Source organism: Enhydra lutris, unplaced genomic scaffold (genome assembly GCF_002288905.1).
Source record: "Enhydra lutris kenyoni isolate GAN:26980312 unplaced genomic scaffold, ASM228890v2 scaffoldscaffold10, whole genome shotgun sequence".
Taxonomy (NCBI): domain Eukaryota; kingdom Metazoa; phylum Chordata; class Mammalia; order Carnivora; family Mustelidae; genus Enhydra; species Enhydra lutris.
Window position 1 is genome coordinate 21,503,812 of NW_019154094.1, and position 19,201 is coordinate 21,523,012.

Genomic DNA, 19,201 nt, shown 5'->3' on the forward strand with positions numbered 1-19,201 from the left:
CGGAGCCTGGCGCCCGCCGCCAACTTTTGACTTTAGGAGTCGCTGAGGTCTCGCCGCGAGGGTCCCGTCTGCGCTCGGCTGAGCAACGCCGCCGCCTGCCGAGAGCTGAGCCGCTCGGGCCGCAGGAGGAGCCGGAGGAGGAGGAGGAGGACTGGGGCTCGGCTGCTCGGCCGCATAATGTCCAGGGAGCCGGCAGGAGAAGGCGCGGAACGTGCGCTCCGAGGCGCGCCGGGCGCCCTGTGCTGCCAGGGATAGCGGAGCGGCTTCTTGAATGGGGGGCTGGGGGGGCGGAGGCGGGGGGGCCGCGGGTCCTCCGCTGCTCAAATACCCCGGGTGCCCGCCTCTGGGAGGAGAGGGGAGGAGAAAGCGAAGCGAGTGGGGACCGCCTCCTTCGAGACGGAGTCCCCTCCTCGGCTGCCCGTGCGAGTCTCGCAGCCGGCTGCGGGCTCCAGGAAGCGGAGGTCAGAGGCGCCCGGAGCTCGGGGGCCAGCCGCTCGCGCTCCCCGCCACCTCGTGCAGATCGGCTTTTCTGAGACTCCCTGCGCTGGGGAGGGAGTGCAGAGAAAGTTCTCTCCCTTTCCCAGCGCTCCCAGTTTCTGCCTCTCGATCCCTCTCCTCTCTCCTCCCTCTGCTCTTTCTCGCTTCCTCGCATTCGCCTCTGTGCGCCGCGCCCTGTGCCGGTTCTTCCACTGTGCTGTCGCCTCCCCTCCCATTGTGTCCCTGTTTCCCCTATTTCTCTTTTCCCTTTAATCTTTCCTCCCCTCTGTCGTCTTGTCTTTATAACAGCTCTCTCCCTCTTCTCTTTCCCCCTTTATGAATTTCTGTCCTGTCTCTCCCCTTCATTTGGTTTCTTACAAGTGAAAGTGACCCAGTGCCGGACCGTCTTCTCCTTCCTACAGTTTCCCAGTGGGAACGAGATGTGGCATCTGAGTTCCACTTTCGATCTGATTGTCCTAAATCAAGAGTTTTCGAGATGGGTTTCTTAATCTGGAAGTTCGGGGTGCATTTCAGATCAGTTTTTTGAAAGTTTTACAAAGCTGTCAAGCTGTTTTCTTCCCCCAACCTCTCTGTCCCCATCCGGAGAGAGTCCAGAGCATTTTGTAGGTCCCCGGCCCAAAAAAGGTTAAGAACGGCTCTTGGCAGTGAGGGGGGGGGCGGGGACTTTGGTGCCCAGACTGGGTTTAGAGATATGGGGGAGAGGGGAGTGAGGGCGGAGTGCTAGGGGACAGTCGCGGGCGCGAGCGTGGGGGCGGGGGTGCTGGGGGCGGGGAAGCACCAGTCTGGGGAGGGATTTCTCAATCACTTCTTCCTTTTAGCCGAGAGATGCTTGGAGTAGTTCAAAGCCGACACTTCAGGCTACTCCTACCTCCGCCTTAGGATGCAAGTTTGGAACCTAGACAAGCCAGAGCAGGGAGGCAGTGTGTGAGCCAGTGTGTGAGTGAAAGGAGAGCAGGGAGTGAGAGAGGAGAGGGGAGGTGGAGAGAGAGAGAGAGAATTGTTTAATCCTGGGTGGTTCAAAAGTACTTTCCCCTTTACCAGCCCTCAAGAAGAACCTAGGGTGTGCTAATTTCACTAATTTCAAGAGAAAGGAAAGTGTCCCAGAACTGGAGTTTTCTGTTACTAAGTGGGCTGGCCCTCTGCATTGGAAATACCAAGCACTCCCAACACCAAGGACCATATAGCAATATGCTAGAAGTGGCCTCTACTCTTGAAATAGTAATGCTTATATTTCTCTTGGTAGAGGGAAAAATGACTTGGTAATTCCTAAGTAAGTTGTTAACCCAAGTGGACCACTGGTGCCACTGTCTAACTGTATTACTGGAATTTATAATGAGTATAAACAGTATAAAGATGGGAAAACAGAAACAGAAACTGTAAAGTGCAAAGATTTTTAAAGGATGACATTTAGATCTTTTTCTTAAACCTTCAAAATAATTTTCTAAAACACACGTCTTCTAAAACACAATCTTTTTCATTATGTAAATAAAATTCCTCATAATCACAGTATCTGACCATTGCAAACTTAGCAAGGAATGGAAAAAAATCACAAAATCAAACTATTAGTCGATTCCGATGGAAAATATTCTAGACTTTTACTGTAAAATTACTCAAAAATATAGTACTTTTACAGATAAACTAAAAAGAACAGAGTAGAGAGGCCACGAATAAACCCATGTATATAGTCAACTGACTTATGGCACAGAGCCAAGAATGTACAGTGGAGAAAGGACAACCTGTTCAAAAAATATTGGGAAACTGGACAACCACACCCAAAAGAATGAAACCAGATCCTTATTTTACACCATCCACAAAAATCAGCTCAAAACGGATTAAAGACTTGAGTGTTAAGACCTACAATCATAAAACTCCTAGAAGAAATAGGGGTAAGCTGCTTGATGTTGGTCTTGGTGATAATGTTTTGGATTTGATACCAAAAGCAGAGACAACAAAGGCAAAAATAAGTAAGTGGGACTACATTAAACTAAAAAGCTTCTGCAAGCAAAGGACACCATCAATAATGTGAAGAGGCAACCTATGTAATGGGAGAAAATATTTACAAATCATATATACTGGATAAGGGCTTAATATCCAAAATATATAAAGAGCTCACACAACTCAATAGCAAAAAAAAAAAAAAAAAAAAAAATCAATTAAAAAATGGTCAGAGGATCTGAAAAGACTTTTTCCAAAGAAGATATACAGATGACCAGCAGGTACATGAGAAGATGCTCAACATCACTAAGCATCAGGGAAATGCAAATCAAAACCACAATGAGCTATCATCTCACACCTGTTAAAGTAGCCATTACTAAAAAGACAAGGAATAAGAAGTTTGGTAAGGATATGGAAAAAATGGAACCTTTATGTGCTGTTGGTGGGAATGTAAGTTGGTGCAACCAGAAACACAGCAGGATTCCTTTAGAAATTAAAAATGGAGTTACCATGGGATTGAGCAATTCCATTTCTGTGTATTTATCTGAAGGACACAAAAACACTAATCTGAAAAGTTAGCTGCATCCCCATGCTCACTGCAGTATTACTACCAATAGCCAAGATGTGGAAGCAACCTAAGTGTCCATCAATGGATGAATGGACAAAGGAATGGTGGTTCATATAATGGAATATTATTCAGCCATTAAAAAAGAAGGGACACTTGTGGCAATGTGAATGGACCTTGAGGGCATTTTGTGAAGTGAGGTAAGTCAGGCAGAGAAAGACAAGTGCCATTTAATCTCACATATGGAGTCTAAGAAAAAAAAAACAACACTCCAAAAAAACTAAATTTGTAGATACAGAGAATGGATTGGTGGTTGCCCGAGGTGTGGGCAGGGGGTGGACAAAATGGGGAAGGTGGTCAAAAGGTAAAAAGCTCCAGTTATAAGATAATTAAGTCTTGTGCTTGTAGCACAATAACTATGGTTAAAAATATTATTTTGTATGTTTGAAAGTTGCTGAGAGTAGATCTTTAAAAGTCATCACAAGAAAAAGAATTGTAACTACAGACAGGGATGAATATTAACTAGACTTGCTGGGGCAATCATTTCACAATATCTACATATATCAGAGCTTTACATTGTGTACTTGGAACTAATATTATATGTGAATTTTATGTCAATTAAAGAAAGTTTATAAAGGATAAAAAATAGCACTTCTCAATATTTTCTATGAAACAAATTTTCTCTCTTTCAATTTAAACTCCCCCTGATAAAAGTAAGGTGAAATAAAGGTATAGATAAATACTATACTTTATATATAAATAAAGATAAAGGTAAGTATAGAAATTGTTCTATATAGGGACAGAAGTCTCTTCTGTGTATTCTGTCTGCTTAGCTTCCTTTCTGGGATTTGAATTTCAAAGATAAACTCTGTTTACTCTTCTTTAAAATTGCTTCTGATACAACCCTGTCATCTCCAAAGAGCTGACCAGAAAGGAAGATACCAAGTATCTCTTGGTGACCTTGAGCCGTGACCAAGAACCTGGGTTTCTGAATTTCTTATCCTCCGTGAGAGTCCATTCATCCTTTCTCCAGTGTATTATCTTACCTCTGAATTTACGTCTGTAAACAAGGCTAGAAAATATTAGGAAGACGTTTGAAATCATAGCATAGGACAATGGCGTGAACTATCTGAAAAATTCAGGTCCAGATCTTTTGTCTGAACCATCATCATCATCAGCATCTTCTGAGTATTTACCATGTGCCAGACCATGTACAAATATACGTGTAATTTAATTCTTACAGCAGCTTTATGAGGCAGGCAGTATTAGTAGTTTCATTTTACACATAAGGATAGCAAGGTCTAAAGCGGTGAAATTATTTGACAAAGGTCCCTTCATTAGTGAAAGATAGGATTCAAATTTTGTTTCAGCAATTTAGTCCAAATTGATAATCACTATCATATATAATGAATAAAGGAGTACTCAAAAGCATGGCTGGGTTTTAGAGGTTTGGTTTGGAAGAGGTTAGCTAATACCATGTAGAGAATTGCCTCAACTTTCTCTTCTATGTACAAGTTTTCTTTGGCTCTGTAACTTCCTTTTCTAATGCTGAGTATTTCATGATAATCATCTTAGTTATTTCACTGACATTTCCCAACTTCTTTCCTTGGTACTTAGAGCAAATTTGGTACGTAGTAGGGGCTCAGATATTTACTGAATGAATGGGTCAATATATTCCTTATTTTATACAAACACATGTGCAGTTTAGAGAATAGTTTTATGACTAGGAATATGGAATTACTGGCATTCAGGGAGAAAAGTGGATTCTTTAGTAAACTGGTGCATCACGAAAGTTTGCTTGAAAAGAAGCAAAGCTTTTGGAGGTCATCTAGAGTTAACAGAGAGACCATTCTTAGCGTATTTTCTTCTCCCAGGCTTTACTGGAATTGAACATTATTGTAGGTTAAGTGGAAGACCTCGTTGGCTCATTTTTCACGAAAACTCTATCCCAGGGGAGTGATGATTGACATTAGTCACTAGAGAGAGGGAAGCTAGCCAATGGAAATGCAAGGCATGACATCACAAGTGACTTTGTTTGCAGAATATCGCTGGAAACAGCAGGAAGGAGAATTGAAGCGAAGCCATCTATTTCCACAGAAAGGGAAAACCCACACCCGAATGATAGGGAAAGACCAGGAGCCAGAATTAAGGTGAATAGTTTCCTGAGCGGTCAGCAGTGGGTGGTTTCTGGGTAGATAAGCCAAGGGACTGGGTTAGACAGGTTTCTGGTGAAGCACTAGGCAGGGGGTGGGTGATGGCCCAACTCTGACCTCGAGCATGATGCTTTCTGATCCAGTCCCATGTGTATGCAGTGGAAAGAGGGAAAAACTGTCATCTTTTTGTGCCACATGGGCAAGGACCCTACCGTATTTTTAAAAGTCTTTCAAGTACCGACTTCAGTAGAGAAAGTTATAATTGTATACTATTAGTATACCAAAAGTTATAGGAGTTTTACTGTTAGTGATGATAACACAAAATTCTCTTGAGTTGGAACTTTGTGCTAATTAATCTCCATTGGCAGTCCTGCCATCTGGATTTTATTGTCCCTGTTTATTGAGGAAAGTAAGACTCAGGAGGTGAAGTGACTTGCCCAGTATTACAGAGCTAGAACGTGCTGAGTTCGGATTTGAACTGTAGTCATTTTACCTCCAAAGCTCGTGATCTCCATTAACTGGAACCCCTAGGAATATAAAACTGTTCACCCCATTGTTTTTGATCATTCAGCCTTTACACTTGGGCTGATGAATACCACCTTAAGAACTTTTTTCTGGGGGTGCCTGGGTGGTTCAGTCGGGTGGGCATCAGACTTTTGATTTCATTTCGGGTCATGATCTCAGGGTCATGAGATCGAGCCTGGTGTTGGGCTCTATGCTGCTGTGGAGGCTATTAAAGATTCTCTCTCTCCTTCTCCTTCGGCTTTCCCCTCATGTGTGTACTCTCTCTCTCTCTCTCATTTCCCGCAAAAAAGCAAAGAACTTTTTTTTATTTTAATGCCAAATCTAAAGTTCTAAATAACTTCTCTTAAGCCCACTTTGAAAGTCATAGTCCCAGTTTGTAAGGTGGCTTTAGATACTCAGTGAGTAGCTCATGGGAGTTCTATGAAGTTAACTCACCAGCTGTTTCTTGCTTGTCATTCCAGGCTTTGGCTATTGTCCAAGCTGATTCCCTTTTCCTATTCCCTTTTTCCTGTTGATTCCCTTTTTGCTCTTGTCCAAGATGATTCCCATTCATATACGCTTCAGACTCCCTGGGCTTCGACTCCTTGTTCCATTCTGTCTGATACCTTGTGGAATGAGACTTTCAGACCTGGGGTTCAGCTCCTAAGTACAAATGATTTAGAAGTACTGGACTTCTAGCTCATATCCACCTCTTTGAAACTGTAGCCAAATCAGAAAGTAATACAATGTGTGCAGATACAATGTCACCATTTTGTGGAAGAGCACATTCAACATAGACGTGTTAGATTTATATATGCTAGCATGGAATCTGATAACTCTTAGGAGTATTTTGAGAGGCACTGGGTTGTTATATGCCCCCTGAGCCTGTAAATTCTCCTGTCAAACTTTGTTTCACACTTTCTGTTGTTGTGAGGGCAAGGAACAAATCGGTCTCCCACTGTATCGCCTCAGTGGTATGTAACAGGCACTTAATAAATGTTTCTTAAATGAATGAGTTAACGATTGCCCCAAGTTATTTCTAGCTTTCAGAGCCAGTGTTTCTTTTAATTAATGAAAGTCATTCTTTCATACACAACACAGTGCGCGTGCGCACACACACACACACACATACAGAGGAAACCCCAGGGATAATTGACATAATCTCTATATTTAATGGTATCATCATTCATGAGAGGCAAGACTTGCTTTAATTAGAATCTTATCGTGATTCCTTTTTTCAGGAGTAGAAATTTTCAGAGCTAGGCTCTCCCTGATGGCTACTTCAGGATCATGAGCGTGACAAGTAAGAGACCAATGCTATGGCAGTTTCCATATCCTTTTTATATTCTGAAAACGGGAATCATAATTACCTACCTCAAAGGGATGGTGTGACAATGAATTGACCAATGAAAGTCTTGGCTTAGAGGCTGGCATAAGTAAGCAATCTCTGTTCAGATCAGGGACCTCACTCTACCTCACTTGCTAGTTAGGAAGAGTGATTTCTGATTCAGTTTGACAGAATAGGGTGCTGTCAACCTAGCACCCCTTTCCCTGTTAATCTCCTTCACCAAGTTATGAGCCTTTCTCCTACAGGGAAAGGAAATAAACCCTGTGCATGGTAATATTTCCTTACTATGTATTTTTTCTACATTTATACTTGCTGCAAGTCCCCTTGTCCTTTTAAAATTATTTTCATTATTTATTTATTTATTTGACAGAGAGATCACAAGCAGGCAGAGAGGAGGCAGAGAGAGAGAGGGAAGCAGGCTCCCCGCTTAGCAGAGAGACCAAAGTGGGGCTCGATTCCAGGACCCTGGGATCATGACCTGAGCCGAAGGCAGAGGCTCAACCTACTGAGCCACCCAGGTGCCCCAAATTATTTTCATTTTTAGAAACAGCTTGATTTTCCCTCTTATTCTGCTTAAATTAGCAATTCTAGCATATAAGTCCGATCTAGCATTTTTTTCCAGCCCTGGGCCTACTGTTTTCCAGGCAGAACTTTTAAATAATCAAAACATAATTTTCCCTCTAAAGATTAAAAAAACCTGTTTGTATATGGCAAGCAATTTTTACACATGCAAAAAACTAATTTCCTCAGCCCATGATGCTTAATGGCTTGTCTGTCCTAATGGTATTTATTATAATAATGGCAAACCTTAACAATGGCTTTCTATTTCTAGGCACAATGGAGAATACTGAGTTCAATCCTCCTGACAACCCAATGAAACAGGAATGCTTTCAGTCCCATTTTTCAAGGAGGAAATGAAGGCACAGAGAGGATATATAAATTACCCAAGGTTGCCCAGCTAGTAGCTAGTGAGTGGGGAATCAAAGCCAGACTTTTTTCTTTCTTTCTTTCCTTTAAAAAAATTATATATATGTGTGTATATATATGTATATATATATAATTTATTAAATTTATTTTATGTTTAATATATTAATTTATATATTTAATTTATTAAATGTTTAATTAATATATAATTATATATATAAATCAATATATAAATTTTTATTTTAAGTAGGCTCCACAACCAGTGTGGGGCTTGAACTCTTGGCCCTGAGATCAAAAGTCACATGCTCCACTGACTGAGCCAGCCAGATGTCCTTCAAAGCCAGGCTTTCTGATTTCAAGGCTGATACTCTTAAACCATGACATTATACTGACTGTCATGTATTTACCTTAATACATGATACATTTTTATGCTCAGGAATACAATCTCACAAAGAGTGGAAATCTTGACATTAGTAGAAATTCAGATATCGGGCCAACAGGGGAAGGAGGCCAATGGGGGGTTGGTTTACGGAATCAGAAATGGTAGAATTCTGAATAGCAAGCCAAGTGGATATTGAGGAGAAAATGTCTTTCCAGCACCTTAAACCCCTCATCCACCCAAATGTAAGACTGGCCCTTGACAACACTAGTGTTCTTCAGTGATCTCATGGCTGTTACCGTTTTTATAAACTCCTGTGGCCCTCAGTTCAGCGTAGCATCTTACTGTGGTTCAGGCCGCCCTGTGGTCCTTGCTATAGAAACAGCACATGGCCAAGGGGCTTGCCTTAAACTTGTACAAGTAGTTCAGGATTTGAATTACCCATGAGGAGCTTATGTGGGGGCCCAGTACAAAGAAGGTTTTTCCAAGAACTTTTCAAAATATCTCAGCTACTGTGACCACCAAGGACAATGGAGAGAGCCTAGGGGTAGGGAGCGTAACTTACTTTTCAAATTAATGTGCAAAAACTGTGTCACGTGTCCCGGCTTGACCTGGCAAGGAGGTTCTGTGACAGCAAACGAGTGCCAGTGGTAAGTGGCATATTCTGCATGCACTACCTTTGTGTTACTTGGCACCAATAACACAAAATAGGTTGCTTCCGGAAACGTAAGCCTAGCAGTTAGTGCCGTGTCAAGTCCCTATCGGATGTTGGCAAAATAAAAAATTATTTTTTTATTTTCTCCCCCACCCCCCAAAAAACAGGTCTGACAGTACATATGAGTGGCATGCTCGGCAAGTGGAACTGGTATAAACTTCAGCTCCTGTTGGGCTCTGTGCAAGAGGTTCAGTTATAAGAAGTGAGGGCTTGGACGTAGAATTTTCTTTTGGGCAATCATACCATGATGGTGCTGTTCTGCATTCTACGTACAGTAGACCACACAAATGCACCTGTGTAAATTGTTTAAATCAGCACTACTTACAGTAGATCCCTCAGTTCATTAATTCCGAATGCAAATCTGTACCTCGCAGAATTTGTATTTGGTCTAAAGGACTTTTCTTTCTTTCTTTCTTTCTTTCTTTCTTTCTTTCTTTCTTTCTTTCTTTTTCTTTCTTTTTAAAAGACTTCATTTATATATTTGACAGACAGAGATCACAAGCAGGCAAAGAAGCAGGCAGAGAGAGAGGAGAGGAAGCATGCCCCCTGCTGAGCAGAGAGCCTGATATGGGGCTCCAGGATCCTGGGATCATGACCTGAGCTGAAGGCAGAGGCTTTAACCCACTGAACCACCCAGGCGCCCCTTAAGGAACTTTTCTGACAAAACGGAGGTCACAGTAGAGAAATGACTCCATGAGTGGCTATTTTGATCAAGGAGTGACAGAAGCCCTAAAAATTGAAAAACAAACAAACAAACAAAAAAAACCAATGACACAACTCAAGACCATCTCCTCCCCACTTTATTGGTCAGGTGAAAAGGGAAGGCAACCATCAAGGGATAGTAAATGAAATATGAGACAATTATTGAAGAGTAAAAAGAGCTGTGTGTTGTAACACACAAACATATCCAAGCTGTATTATTAAGCAAATATGTTGCAGAGTTATTTGTCTAATTGGGTCCTGGAGTAGTAAAAACAAAATAAAATAGCAATAACAAGATCTCAGCCTGTGCTGGAATAGGATAGGCATAGAAAAAAAAAAAATCTAGGAAGATGGGTATACATCAAACCATGACCATAGGACTGTGAGCTCTGGGGCTGGGGATTATAGAAATCTTTTTTTCTTTCTGCATTTCTATGATACCCATTTCCATATTGTTAATAATTTTCACAACAAGAAAATACAACTTTCCTTAATGAGAAAAAAAATTAAGTAAAAAGACAATATATAAAGAAAATATTAGGGTGTCACCATCCAAAGGGGATTTTTCTCATAAATTATGCATAAATTCAGCTGTTTCTGTACCATTCAATACATGTTTCATTATTCGAAAATAACTACATTTTGTGCATCTGTGAACAAACATTGGGAAGAGATTTAGGATAGGCAGGCCTTTGAGAAGAGTTTGAGGGGAGCCTGCGACTTAGAAATATAAGCATTTGATATACAGTAGCTATGGATTTAAAATGTGAATGCAGAATAACAATTGAGGAGCAGGAAAAAAGGAAGAGCGTTTTCAAGCCCTGACTATATAAACTGAGAGGACACTTGCTCATTCACTCACTACAAAGTTTTTGAACATCTCCTATATGCCACGCACTTTGCAGACGGCACTAGAGTTCACAGTCTAGGGGGGAAGAAAAAACAGAGTAAGTAAATAGGCGAACACGTATATAATTAAACACTGTCCTAAATTTTTGCAGAGGAGATTAAAAGGGTGACTGTGTACATGAAGAGAACAGAGAAGACCTCTTTGAGGTCTTGATAGGTAAGCTGAAACCTAGGGACTAAGAAGGAGCCAGCCCCCTTCAGAATGGGAAGAAAAGTAGTCCAGGCAGAGAGAACAGCAGGGCAAGGTCTGGGATAGGAAAGAAGTGGGGATGTTTTGGAACCTGGAGAAGCCTTTGTGGCTAGAGTTCTGTGAACAAAGAGATGATTTCAAAGAAGCCAGAAGCCACGTGATAGAGAGCGCCTTCAGGTGAGGAGTCTGGAATCTGCATTTCATTTTGGGCACAAAGGAAGCCAGGCAAATGGTTTTCGGCAGGGAGATTTCAAGATGCTCTTGTTTTGAAAAGATCCCTCTAGCTGCTGTGTTGAGGACGAGTTGACAAGGGGTATGTTCCCATGGCTTGAATTAGGGTGGTGTTAGTGGAGCTGGCAGGATTCGGACACGTGTAGACTATATTTTGAAGGTGGATTCAATGGGATATGGTGAGGGATGATATACTGGGGATGAGAGAGAAAGGGGGCATCAAGAATGAGCCCCACAGGCGCATCTGGGTGGCTCAGTCAGTTAAGTGTCTACCTTTGGCTCAGGTCATGATCCCAGAACCCTGGGATTGAACCCCACATGGCATCAGGCTCCCTGCTCAGGGAGCAGGCTGCTTCTACCTCTACACCTCACCCCTGCTTGTGTTCTTTCTCTCTCTCAAATAAAGAAATAAAAAATCTTAAAAAAAAAAAAAAAAAAGAATGAGCCTCCCAGTTCTTATGCAGAAATTGGTATCTTTTATATACACAAATAATAATCAGGTAGAGAATATAAAAGAATAGAAGCCACACGTACAATAGCAACAAAATCACCAGGGAGAGAGAGAACAAGAACGCTGTACTGCCTAGTGAGTGATATTTTTAAAACACTAATAAAGTCTCCAGAGGAGATGTGAGAAAATGGGAAGATGCCTGACTATCGCAGAAGTGCCAATTCTCCCTGAGGTAATTTACAAAATGATTAGAACCCCAACACAAATAACCACAATTTGTTTCTGCTATTTTTTTGTTTTGTTTGAGACAGATTAAGCCAAAGTATATTTGGGAAGAGCAGCTCAGAAGACTTTGGAAATGAAAAACAGTGTATCTCCACATTATAGTATTAATACCAGATATTAAGATAGAATATAAAATCTCATTAAATAGGGTGATTACTGGATTATGAATTAAGAGAAAATTCAGTGGAAGAATAAGTAGGTGAACTAGAAAAATCTAGACACTAGATTTTAGAAAAAGCCAGAAACAGCATGAACAGTGAGAATTTAGTTTCTGGGACAGCTGACTTCTGAAACTTTCTGGGAAAACATGGGCCATTCACAACCCAGTGATAGAATGACATGGCAGCCATGTGGTTTTGAAACTAACTAACTAAAAGTAATAATCTGTACCTCACACTTTAAATACAGGCTTGACCCACATCAAATGAATCAAGAGTTGAATATAAAAACTAAATCAAGACAGATTTAGAAGGAAAGAGGAGGATATACTTAACCTCCATGGCGTAAGGAAGGCTTCCTAGTTAGGACTCAAAAATTCACAAGCCATATAAGAAAAAAAAATCGAAATGTTTAACTTCATTATAGAGCAAGCAAAGATAAATTCTGCATGAGAAGAAGCATCCTAATCAAAACCCAGAAGTCTAAAAGAAATGACAAACTGAGAAATTGTATTTTCAGCTCATCGCGCAAAGAGAGATCTTTCCTTCAATCTGAAAGAAAAAAATCTGCAAAAAGTATCAATGGATAGCTCACGAGAAAGGAAATACAAATGGCGTGGCCCTGTGAAAAGGCACTCCGTTTTATTCATAGTAAAAGTCAAATTAAAACTACGCCAATACTAGTTTTTTAGTTGTCGGGTAAAATGCTCCTAAATAGAATCTATTACAGTACTTTTTGTGTGTGCCTATGAGTGTGTCTAAAAAAAGTGGCAAAATAACATACTTTTATTTGCTTATGTATTCTAAAGAAACCTGAATGGTTATATAGGAAGCTAAGCACAGTGGTTACCCTGGGAGGAAAACTGGGAATTGGACTGATGGGGGATGCACTAGTCGGCTACGGTTCTCCAGAGAAGCCGATCTAAGATGTGCGTGCGCGCGTGTGTGTGTATTATATACATATATGTTAATATTATATAGAATATATTTATATATAAAGAAATTTATTTATATATAAATATAATATTTATTAGAGAGATTTATTATCATATTTATATAGAGAGATAATGTATAATATATTAATATGTTTATATATAGATTTATTATTTATATATAATATATAATATATAATATAAAAAGATTTATATATAAAGAGATATTTATATACAGGTTTATTTGTATATGATATATGCAAAGAGACTTATTATAGATTTATTTATTATAAGGAATTTGCTCATGGGCTTGTGGCGGTGGCCAAGTCCCAGCACCCACAGTGAGTCAGCAAGCTGGAGACCCAAGAGAGCTGATGGGTTAGTTCCAGTCTCAGTCTAAAGGCCTGAGAACAAAGACAGCCATTGGTTTAGTTCCACCCGACGGACGGCCAGCAGCCACAGGGCCCAGGAAGAGCCTATGTTTCCGCTTGAGTTTAAAGGCAGGAAGAAGCAGATGTCCCACTTCGAAGGCAGACCCTGACGAAGGGTCAGGCTTTTTGTTCTATTCAGGCCTTCAACTGATTGTATGAGGCCCACTCACATTACAGTGGGCAAGTTACCTTACTCAGTGTACGAATTTAAGCAATAATCTCACCTTAAAACACTCTCACAGAAAACACCCAGGATAATAATGTCTGATCAGGTATCTGGGCACCCCCCGGCCCAGTCAAACTGACCGATAAAATTAACCATCACAGGCTACTAGAACAAAATACCACAGACTTGAATGGCTTGAGCACCAGAAATGTATTTTCTGACAGTTTTGGAGGCTGGGAGTACAAGATCAAGATGCTGGCAGGATTGTTTGCTGGTGAGACCTCGCTCCTTGTTTGTGATTGGCTCCCTTCCGGCTGTGTCTTCACCTGGACTTTCCTGTACACTATGCACTTGCTACAAGGAAGAAGGATACCTTTCTTAGTTGGATTAGGGCCCCTAATCCTATTCCAAGGATTTGTAATCCTATTATTTCATTTACCCTTAATTCCCTCCTTATAGGCTCTATCTCTAAATACAGTCCCATTGTGGGTTAGGGCTTCATCCTATAACTTGGGGGGGGGGCACATTCAGTCCATAATGGGAGATGAGGATGGGAGAGAGACTCCCATTGTTTGTTTTTTTAAAAATATCTTCTGGGTCTTAAGCTACCTGCATAGAGGACCTATTTTTAAAATGTTAAAAAATGAATTCCGTATTTCTGCCTCCGGCAATTTGAAGGATATTGGCGTCATTCGCTAAGATTAAGAAGGCTGAGGGGAAAACAGTGTGGTTGGATGGGAGTGGAGCTGGGAGCCTGGTGCGTGCCAGAGGGCGTTCTCACGGAATGTCACTTAGGTGGGTGGGTTCAGGAATTTAGGTTGAAGATGAGAAACAGCAGTGTTTTCTTCTGCATGTTTATCAAGTCAGGGAAATGCATTGGATCACCCAGGACCAGTGGTTCTCAAAATTTATTTAATATGCTTTAGAATCATCTGGAAGGATATGAGAGGGCTCTACCCCAGTTTCTGACTCAGTAACCCTGAGGTCAGATCCAAGAACTTTTACACTTTTGACAAATATAAGGGGCTGCTGATACACTGGCTGGGGTCCCCCCCTTGGAGAACCACTAGCCCAGGGCAAAAGGTTCTCCATTCTAACCTCTTACTGTTATCGGGTGGAAAGCCATGGGGAAAAAAACCCCACTGCAAGCCAATTAAGTGAGACCCTCTGGGTAATGGGTCTGGGCACTGGTGAATTTTATTTTATCATATTCATTTTATTTTATTATTTTATTTATATTTATTTTATTATTTTATTTTATTTTATTTTGGGGGGCACTGGTAAATTTTAAAAGCTCCCCTATTGATTCTGATGTGCAGCCAAGGAAGAGAGCTTCTGACCCAGGAAAAAGACCCTGGAGAAACAAGAGAAAGCTGAGAACAGAGACCTTAGGATGCTACGTCTTATTTTATTTTTTTAAGATTTTTATTTATTTGTTTTAGAGAAAGCGTGAGCACAAGTCAGGGGAGGGGCAGAGGAAGAGGGACAAGCAGACTCCCTGCTGAGCAGGGAGCCTGCTGTGGCTTAATGCAAGGCTCCCTGCAGGGCCTGATATGGGGCTCCATCCAGAGCTCCATCCCAGGACCCCGAGATCATGACCTGAGTAGAAAGCAGATGCTTAACCACTTAACCAGCTGAGCCACCCAGGCACCCCAGGACGCTACCTTTTAAATGATTCACAGTCAAGGAAGAACCAACCGAGACTTAGAGAGGTAGAGAGATAAAAGGAAAACCTGGACCTCCACTAGTGTTGCAGAAGGCAGTTGGTTACTGGCTGGGAGGCTCTGTGCTGGGTGCTCCCATACAGATAACAATTAAGACCTACACAGACTTCAGGGAGCTTTCTTGGCGCTAAGGACCAAGACACTCTTTTAAAGAAGCAATGGCATGATCTAGTCCCTTCCTGATGTGTTCCCTGGAGAAATACTTGCTCACTTACGTAAAAATGCGTGCCAGGGATGATCATGACAGTATTGCTTGTAATGAGACCACATGTCCTTAGCAGAAGAGTGGCTACATGATAGAGAATGATATGTTCATATGGCAGAATATGGCACTGCAATTCAGAGGAGTGAACCAGGTAGACATCAGCTGGCAAGATCTAAAAAACTGTTGTTAAAGGACTAATGGCAAGTTGCAGCATTGATGTGTGTATCATTTCTATGAAGAACTCACATACGTGTTTGTGCATAAAGACAAAAAAATCTAGAAGGATGCACTCTAAATTCATACCTGTAGAAAGGGAGAAGGCACATGTTTGAGGGTGGTGGGTAAAGGGACTTGAGATTTATACGTAATGCTCTTAATATTTTTAAATGCACGTATTTAATTACTGCAATATTGGACTGGATTAATTAATTTTTAATTTAATTTTAAAAAAGTCATTTACAAATGTCCATAATTACTCTCAAGTCTGAAGTTAATATATGCCTACACTAGAATATTTGCCTTTCTGTGAGGTCTTGAGATAATAGCCTCTGTATCCCCTCCTGATGTTGGGGTTAATTAAAAATCTCCCCTGACCACACGAAGTATTTCTCCCAACCCATTTCTTAAACCGAGAAAAGGGCAGACACTATCGCTTAAAAGAAAAGAAAATGAAACAAAACATTTTATGGCCTTTACGCTCTATGAATTTTTCTGCAAAACAAGTGTGTTTGAAATAGTATTTCAAAGATACAGACAGCTTCCTTCCCCAGAGTCTTGCCTGGCAGACATGTTACAATTATTCAGTGCAGGAGCTGTGCTGGAATGCAGCTCTGAAAAGGCAACTGCGATTTTTACTTTGCAAGCCTCTGCCTCTCATACAGCAAGTAAATGATGCTAGGAGATCCCGCAGATGAACATGCAGAAATCTATGGGAGCACACTTGAGCCTGACCACACCTATGACCTTTGAGACAACTGGATACTTTTGAACTATTGTGTTGTCTCCTTGGAAAGCAATGACTTTTGGCTTCTCAGATGTTCATTTTCATAGCCAGGACTTATGTAAGGTCTAGGAGAACAGACACATTGTCTGTATCATCATCACTGTTTCCCCAGTACTTTGCATGGTGCTTAACTGCACTGGGTGCTTAGTAAATATTTGTTGAATGAATGAAGCCATACACATACATACACACACACACACACACACACACACACACACACACACGATTAAAAATAAAATCATCCATGAATTCTGTATAGTGTCAAGCAGAAGAAACCAGACACAGCAAAGTGAATTCTACATTTCCTATTTATAGAATCTTAAAAAAAAAAAAAAACAGGCAAAATTAATTGATGGTGACAGAAAATGGTGATTGCGGGGGAATGGTCATTTTGAAGGGCACAACAGGGGTTTCTGGGATGCGATCATGTTCTTTGCTTGATGGTGGTGGTGGTTATAGGGATTTGTTCACTTTGAGAATATTCATTAAGCTATATGATTACAATTTGCACACTTTGCTGTTTGCATGTTATTTTTAAAAGTTTACTTAAAATGAATGAAAGCAACTTAAAAAAATCACTGGTAAATAAAGGCACGTTAACTGAGGTTTTGAAGTTTTAACCCTTGATGTTGAGATGATTTCATCTTCGGAAAAATTATTTTCCAATACTAAACATATTTCCATTTGGGATTTCTGGAGAGAAAATGTGTAACATCACCTCCAGGGCTTAAAGGCTCAGCCCTCCCTGTTCTAAGGCATTTGTTCTTCCTTATCGGAATCCAGCTGGTGGCAAAACAGCTGTTGTATGATTAGAAGCAGCTCCGCTATTGGGTTTTTAGCACCCATTCTTTTTCCTGGCCCCGCTCTTTTGAAATTTCTAACCCCTTTAACAGACGAGGGAGACTATTGAAAGAAAACCAGAAACTTCAGAGATGTGCAATCTGGGAAAAATATGTGACATTTCCCACCATTTAACAACCACCAGACTCACTACATTTTACATTTTTTCTTTTCGTTTTGTCCCACATTCCTTTTTCTTTTTTTTTCTTGATAATAACAAAAACATTAAAAAAAAATTCCTTGAACCCAGTAACCCAGAAATTGAACTTGCATACACACTTGTGCATGCAGGAAGTGATAAATTTACAAGGTAATTCACAGATGCATTGTCTGTAGCAGCAAAAGCCAAAAGGCAACCTGGATGTCCGTTAAAAGGGGACATCCCCTTTTAGGGGATGTCCAGCAAAAGACACACTTTTAAGTATGTGACATTCAACAATAGAAAAGTATGGGACCATAAAAAAAGAATGAAGAAGCTGTGTATGTCCAAGATACATAGATAAGTGCAAAGTACAGACTGTCTATTTAGATGACTACCATTTAAGAATATATAAGTTACTTCTGGAAGGATGCACCAGAAAGTGTTAATATAGGTTCTCCCCAGAGGGAGATGGTGTACATAGGCGGGACAGAGAATTTCCCTGTAGGCTTTTTGGCTCATTTGATATTTAAACTGTGTTACATGTTGTCTATTCAAAAGTAAATTTTAAAAAACATACAAAACAATACATTTGGCAATAGTTACTAGAGAGAACCCTGATCTTGTTAGAATGTAGAACTGTGGCACAATCTTGTATACTGGAGTTAGAAGCAGAAATTGGGTCACCTAATGGGCAATTTGTCAAAACATATCAAAAACTCCTCAATTTTCCTTTTGCCTCGCTATTCCTAGTTGTAAGAATTTATTTGTAAGTATATAACTCTAAGACTGATGAAATAAATCAAAGAAGACATAAATAAATGGAAAGATACTCTATGCTCATGGATCGGAAGAATTAACATTGTTAAAATGTCCACATTAACCACAGCAGTCTACAAATTCAGCACAAATTCAGCACAAATATTCTGTTCACAAAAATAAAGCAAATGATCCTAAAATCTGTGTGGAATTACAAACAACCCCGAATAGCCAAAGCAATTGGGAAAAAGAAGTAGAAGAACAAAGCTGGAGGCATCACATTTCCTGATTTCAAACTATACTACAAAGCTATAGCAGTCCAAACACTATGTTACTGGCATAAAAACAGACACACAGATCAATGGAACAGAATGGAAAGCCCTGAAATAAACCCATCAATGTATTATCCATTAATTTTTGATAAAGTAGTAAGCCTATACCATGGGGAAAGGATAGACCTTTGAATAAATGGTGCTGGGAAAACTGAACAGCCATATACAAAGTAATGAATCTGGACACTATTCTGCACCATACACACACACAAACTCAAAATGGGTAAGAGAGTTGAGTAAGACTTGAAAGCATAAAACTCCTACAAGGAAACATAGGCAGTAAGCTCCCTGACATAGGTCTTGGCAATGATATTTTTGGATTTGACAACAAAAGCAAACATAAACAAGTAGACTACAACAAACAAAAGCTTCTGTAAAGGAGCGGACACCATCAACATGAAAAGACAACCGACAGAATGGGAGAAAGTATTTGTCAGTCATATAGCTGAGGAGAAGGGGTTAATATTCAAAATGTCTAAAAAATTCATGCAACTCAATAGCAAAAGATAATCTGATTAAAATGGTCAGAACATCTAGATATATATTTTTTTCTAAAGAAGATACACAGATGGCCATCAGGTACTTGAAAATTGCTCAACATCACTAATCATCAGGGAAATACAAATTAAAACCACAATGAGATACCATCTCATACCTGTTTGAATGGCTATTTTTTTTTTAATCAAAAAGACAACAAATAGGACGTATTGGACAGAAAGTGGA

At 40.4% G+C, this 19,201-nt stretch overlaps 1 long non-coding RNA gene across 1 annotated transcript in view; it reads left to right on the top strand.

The window, feature by feature from the left end:
- The window catches only part of LOC111143965, a 312,577-nt gene that overhangs the window by 2,522 nt on the left and 290,854 nt on the right, over positions 1-19,201 (top strand). The window lies entirely within an intron of this gene.